This window comes from Chaetura pelagica, unplaced genomic scaffold (genome assembly GCF_000747805.2).
Source record: "Chaetura pelagica isolate M959 unplaced genomic scaffold, ChaPel_1.0 scaffold222, whole genome shotgun sequence".
In the NCBI taxonomy this organism is placed as follows: Eukaryota; Metazoa; Chordata; class Aves; order Apodiformes; family Apodidae; genus Chaetura; species Chaetura pelagica.
The window spans coordinates 8697909-8705234 of record NW_009952711.1 but is presented as its reverse complement, the minus strand read 5'-3'; positions in this window follow the sequence as shown (position 1 = coordinate 8705234).

The following is a 7326-nucleotide window of genomic DNA, read 5'->3' as shown; positions in this document are numbered from 1 at the left end:
CAGCAGTAATTCCTTCAAGATCAATCACTCGAGACTTTTTGGCCAGAAGATCACCCTCAGCCATGTACTATTATTCTAATGTCTTCAGATGAAGTTTTATTAAATTTGCTGTTCAACAGGATTCTGCAAACTACAGTTTAGACAATAGTGCAATCAGGGAACACAGGAGAAAACTGGTAAGACTGACATTTAAAACATCATTAACTGAACCTACTCTTGTAGATTAACTGATTTTTATAACTGAAGAGAAAGTTAATTAACAGTTGTATAATTACACAACTGGTATTCTTAGGCTCCAATCATGTGTCACTTAAGCACATGCATAATTTCATCTGTTCAGGTGACTGAAGTTATACCCGACTAAATACCTGCATGGACTAAATACCTGCATGATCACAGCAGCCACAGGTACAGGCTTTGAAAGGAAGTTGAGCTTTTTCAAACCAGCTCTACCACAAACCAGCATACCACATCGAGCTTACAACACAAAGCCAATACACATTCCATTTTAACTATGCTGTACATTAGCATGGGCATCTTTGAACCTGGCCACACGGCTGCTGTGCTGAGCTCTATCACATACATTAGCAAAATGTAGCTTTGTTCTTTTCTACCCCAAAGAAACAGGATCAGCTTTTTAGAAAAGTTAAACAGCAATGGGATAGCACTGAAGAGCAAAGAAGCAGCATGTTAAGAATATAAGAAAAAAAGATCTGGAAATACTTTGATATTTCAGACAATTTACAAGCAGTGGGTCATTTGCCAACAGAAATAACTTGATGGGAGAGGCAACACTCATCTTAATGCAGCTCAGCTCACAGACTGCAGCACCACATACCTGGTAAAAAAGTTACACCTGGTAGCACACATTCAGAAAAGGTCAAGATAAACACCCCTGTAAGCAAGAACTTAGATACAAAAGTGTCCAAGCATTTCTGCAGTCACATGGAGAGCTGATTCAGGGAAATGACCAACAAACTTAATTAATCCTAAAAATAAATAAATAAATAGATAAATAAGTGATTAGATTTTAATTCAGATCCCCAGAATAGTCACTGAGCACAGAGGGAAGCATAAAGGGATGGGTGGAAGGGTGACAGTCAGGGCTTAAATGAGTATAGACTGCTTTACAATCACACCTTTGAGAAGATTTGGGAGCAGCCAGTGACGATGCTATGAACTTGAACATCAACCCTCAAGCACTCCAGGTCAGTCTTGCTAATTATACTGTCAGTGTAGAGAGTAATAGTGAGAAGACCTGGACTACTAAGTAATACTAGTTCTAAAAGTGCCCCAAGTCTAGAAATTTTTAGGTAATAAATGCTTGTGAAATACAGTATTCCTAGCAGAGCAACTAGAAATTCATTTGCAGAAGGCATAAATGTAAATGTATTTATATAGTAAATTTAAATTTTAAATTTTAGCAGTCAAGTTTGTCAAGACTGCCATTCACAAAAACTGATTATCACTTTGCAGTGTTAGAAGAAAACCTTAGCAGATATTAAGATAAGATGCCAGGGACATCTTACAAAATTCCACCCAGCACAAGTCAGAGGACTACAAAGTAAAAACATCTTCTGTCACTCTCTTAGCAAAGGTGACAGGAATCAAGTAGATAAGATTAAGAAAATAAGTATCTCTTTGGGTAGAGTAAGTGGAAACCATGCACAGAACAAAGGCTAGTATTGAATTGCAATAACCATTGTGTTTAGACTGACTGAGCTGAAACAGACATTTTCCCAGGCTTTGAAAATTCGAGTTATATTGTGGTAAAAGACTGAATACGTCGACTACCTTAATTTAGAGCTGTAACAGAAAATATTCTCAAGCAGGAGCCTGCTAGTTACAACAGCAAAAATACACTGCAGTAAGCACCCAAAAGGCTGTCAGTAAAAAAAGAAAAAAATAAAAAATAAAAAAATAAAAAAATTCAGCAAACCAGAACTTAACACATCAATCTCAGAAACTTTGGAATTTTTTTTATAAATCTCATTTGATTAGTAGTAAACAAAGGCAAAATCCAATAGCACTGGGAGTCATCCAGACCAGGCTTTGGGAACCATGATTAGGCAGCAAAAAGCCTGAAAGAAAAAAATTCAGCAAACCAGAACTTAACACATCAATCTCAGAAACTTTGGATTTTTTTTTTATAAATCTCATTTGATTAGTAGTAAACAAAGGCAAAATCCAATAGCACTGGGAGTCATCCAGACCAGGCTTTGGGAACCATGATTAGGCAGCAAAAAGCCTGAAAGCTGCCATTCTCCCACTCAAAGAGGCCTCCCCAAATGGGTGCTATTACAATTACTAGCAGCAAGTCTAGACATTGATAAGATTCACACATGCATAATTTTCAGACACAGACAAACTATATGCACACATCTACCTATACTCTTTGAAACTGTGTATTAGCCAGTTGCACACTCTTTGCAAAAGTCATGATGTGCATTTAAACAAAACAAGCACTTTATACTGGACTGTATCTGAATGTCAACTAGTGATTTCCATGGGTAGGCTGAAGATTAAATAGCAATAAAGCTTTGCAGGGGGTTTACAATAGCTGTTTCTGAAGTTGGATCATCTTACAGAAATATCAGTTGTCAAACTACACATATTAAAGTACCAACTTTACTACTGAATCGGCCTGTAGAATTCTGATTTTGCAGCTGTAGAAACAGCTATGCTAGCACACATATCAAATGCTATCCTCTTTCAGCTGATAAGAAATGAAACAAAGATGAGTTTGGATACACTTAACACAGCAACTGCAGATTTGCCATGCACACACAGTTCAACCATTTCAGAAAATCTGATGAAAGAAAATGCATGAAATAGCTTGAGTTAGAATGAGTTTTTAAGAGCTTTTAGGAAAAATACATTGCTCTTCATAACGTAAGTATTAAATAATCCATAACCTTGATGCTACTTTTACATTATTTTTTTTAAAGACACAAATTCCCAGTATTAAGGTTAAATCCCAGCCTAACACCTCAGTAACATCCAAATTTTGTTTTAACTAAGGGGAAAAAATACATTAATTATAAATAAAGTTCAATCCACTTTAATGTGCTGTCAGTTTGTTACCACAATTTAAACCCTCCTTGGCAATCAAATACACTTCTATTTATCTTACAGACTCTTCAGACTTACAGACTATTAGGAAGAATTTCTGTACTGAGAGTGGTCAGGCACTGCAACAGCCTGCCCCGGGAAGGTGGCTGAGTCACCATCCCAGGTGGTTTTCAAGGAAAATCTAGATGTGGCACTGTTATTGTTTGCTGTTTTTTGTTCATTTTCTTTGTTGTTGGCTTGTTGGACTCAGTGATCTTAAAGGTCCTTTCCAACCACGATGATTCTTTGATTCCTAGAACAGCCTCATACCATACGTTCTCAAACCATTTTCCACATTTAAATATTGTTCCTTTCAGAAAGCAGCTTTTTGGAATGCTCAGCTCCACAATCAGCAACACAGTTATTTTTCTGCCTGTATTTCCCATACACCTAGAACACTTTTCACCCAATTCTTGGGAAGGAATTAAACCAACACAGCTGAGGATAAAAATGCTATTCACGACAGTTTCTCTAAATTTCACTATCCCATCAGAAGTTTACTGCCCTTTCCTTCTTGGAAATAAGAGGGATAAGAAATTTTCTCTGCTCACCTAACAGCATTTAGACAACCTGCACCGTCCTTCTGTACAAGAACTACAGTGGCTGGGGAAAAGAACAAACTTGAGCTGCACTGTGGTTCCAGCAACCTTGGTAGTTTAAGAAAGTGGCTCACACTGCCACTTTAAGGTGGCTCACATCCACTTGACATGCTAAGCAAAATCTAGGGGTAAAGAAGGCTGAAAAGCCCTCACCATTCCTCAAAAAAATAGCATTATTTCCATCAGTGCAATGGCTGTGGTGGAGACTGGTCTCCAAAACACTGCTGCTTGGGGCTGTGGTCCCATCCAGTTAGATGATTTGGGGTGCCGTGCAACACTGGATTTGTGACTGGCTGCCACCAAAAAGACCAGCCACACTCCTTCCCCTCCTGCACAGCAGTCCTGGTGCCCTGCTAATCCTTTCCTGAGCCAGATCAGGAAGCAAAGATTGCCAATCCTAAAGTTTTGGAGGTTACTTTTTCTATTCTTCTAATAGATTAGCTTTCCACTACTTGAAATTAAAACAAGCAAGAACATACACAACAACAAAATAAATAAAAGCTAAGCTTAAAGTAATAAAAATAAGACAAATTAATAATTAGTTGTGATCAAAAAAGATGGGATTAAATCAAATAAAGGACAGCAACAAGACTTCAAAGAATATCATAAAGGAAAAGTAAGGTTTCAGGCCACAGAAAATGAAGAAAGTGCATAACCAACTTTCTTCAATTACAACAGGTCAAGTTAGTATCACTGACTATTTTTTATAGAAATTATAAAGCACTTAGACTTACTTGTCAGAGGCCACCACTACTTGCCAGTATCAGAGGTAGGAAGTGACATTACCTTTAATAATCATATAAGTACCTTATTCAAATACACACAGAGTGAAATTATTCATTGTTTTCTCTGCTGAAAAGCCAGCTGCCAGGGTCTCAACCAGTGAAACTACAGTGCACCAAGACAGGATTATTCACATTAGAAACAAGAAACATGACCTCAAAGACAAACATCAGTTCTGGAAAACAGACATTGATTTTACTGTCAGTTTGCCTTTAACAAAGTGGGACGAAAACCCAGAACTAATGTTACTTGTTTCAGCAAATTAACGTGGCACGCAGATGTTGTGGCCAAAGTAGACATGGTTAAAGGAAACGAAGGATTCCAAAAGAAATAAAAATCTGTTAAAAAAAAAAAAAGACAAAGACACATTTTTCAGGTTAAATATATTGGCATGAAAAGTATCTTTCATTGTCTTGACTCTTCAAAGCATAAGCTACAATTTTAAAATCCAACCCCAAGCCTTTAAAGACTGCAACTTCAAATTTGGGCTCGTTTCAGACAATACGCTGACAGTATCAGAAGTTAAGTAGAAGTGTCACTGCTAGTGTAACTATGTATTATATTCCTAATTAGGCTAATCAAGGTCCTTCTGGGAAAGAAAATGAAACTTGCTATGCAAACTCCTGCCAAGCACACAATTGCAGACTATAAAAGCACCTCCCTGCTCTCACAAACACTTCTTGACAATCTTTGATATTTATTTGCAGCATTACTAGTATAAAATAGACAAATCAATATGGCCAAACCCTATTGTGTTCACATAAATTATTTAAGTACAAAACAAAATTGGTTTATTTAGAAAATATTAATCTGTCATGACTGTCCACAAGGGGGGAACAGTTAATAGGATTGCACCTCATGAAGGGACATGAAAGAGAATCAGGAAAAGTTTGGGTGTTGGTGCAAAGCTTCCAGGAAAGGGAAGTACAGCAAGTGGCAAAGATAGCTATGAGAAAAAGAGAGGGGTTTGGATGCTGCCATCTATTACCAGCAGAGCAGAGAAAGCAGGGCTGATGTGATAAGACAAAAAGGTAAGGTGGCAAGACTAGAGTTACACAAAGCCTCACAGGACAAGAAAAGAAGTGAAAGTTTAAAACACAGTAGAGTACCTCTATCCAAGATAATCCATGGGGGGGGGGAAGGTAGATGATCTGATAAGAGTATCTTTAGTGTAAGTGAGATAACTGTTTAATGTAAGGTGATGTTTCAAGGTGCCTTTGTATGACAAGTGAAAATTACCCTTCTGCTCAAGCAAAGCTCAAGCAAACAAAAAAAAATAAAAAATCAAAGTAAAACATCAGGAAACTAAGGTACAAATAGTCCTAAACCAGCCTAAACATTTCCACATGCACAAAGGCTTTTTCCCCCCACTTTAAATAGCAAAGTCAAGAACAGCCTCATACCAGAAGGTATGAAGGATTATCTAGCAGACACTTATCTCACCCACACAGACACATTTAAAAAAAGACTGAACTCCCCAAACTGCCGTACTTAACTACTCTTTAGAATAATTCCTGATTTAATGTTGGACACTACCCAGCAATTCTTCAAGATTGCTAAGTAGTCATGCAGCAGAGGGGAAGTTTTTAGCAAAATGAATTTGCATAAAATGTCCTTTATTCAACTCAAGCCAAACACCTGTTAAACAGGGGTTTAAAAATATTTGATATACACATAGTAAGTGTAAAACATTGCAAACATGTTACATTGACAGAAAACCTGCAGAGCAATGATCAGTTTAAAAATCTATAATGGTTAGAAACAATCTGTAAATTTCTAGGTTATGTCAAGACCAATAAAGGATCCAGAGAACATAAAAGTGTTTCTTAGATTTATTCAGACCTTGCATCAGGAAAAAAGGTGAAAACTCAGTGCTGTATACCAAGACTGTAAATGGTCATTCTGAGTTCAGATGAAGATGAGATGACCTTCTTACCATAAATAAACTTGGGGAAAAAAAAAAACAAACACAGAAAAATGAAAACAAAAAAATCCCCCCAAAACCAAAAAAACAATCCAACCAACCAAAAAAGCCCCAAACCACAAAACTAAAAAACAAACCAACTTCAGTTGAGAAGAGCAAGTACCACACGAGTGGGAGATGCCAAGTACTCATTCAAGTCAGAAGGGAAGGTTTTACTTTCACCTTCTTCCCAGAAGAGCCCTGGGTTTGCAGATTCCAGAAAAAGACAGCCCACATCTCTACACAGTTCACACATACAGTCAGACATGGAAGGTTCATGGGTACCAGTCCCTGTGGTTTTGAGCAATATACTGTGAAATAAGACACATTCCAAATTAAATAAAGCATCTGACCAGTTCAAGCAGACTGCTGATTATTTACATTTACACTCCACATTCAGTTTTTTTCAAAATTATTTGAAAGCACTTGATATGACAGCTCGCTCTAAATGCATAAACATTAATTAAGGAATTAACTTATAGAAATGAAGAACCAATTAGCGGTCAGAAGAAAGCCAGGGAATTAAAACTGTGTTTTCTTTGTAGAAGATTATAAACCCCCTTGTACATGACACGGTGTAGAAACTGCAGACATGAAATAAGGTAAAAAGATCAGAAGAGAAAACCAGCTGCATCCCAGAGAACAAACAGTGCACCGTGTGAATTCCGGCACCAAACCCCACTGATGACGGCAGGGCTCGGAGAGCACTGGCCCGGAGGCGAGGTCCCCGGGCAGAGCAGCCCCAGCCCGAGGGCACAGGGCGGCCCCGCGGGCACCGCGCACGGGGCTCCAGGAAGGCCGGGCGGCGGCTCCGGTCAGACCGGGGAAGCCCCGGGGGCAGGGCCCGCCGGGCCCGCAGGCTCCGGGGCC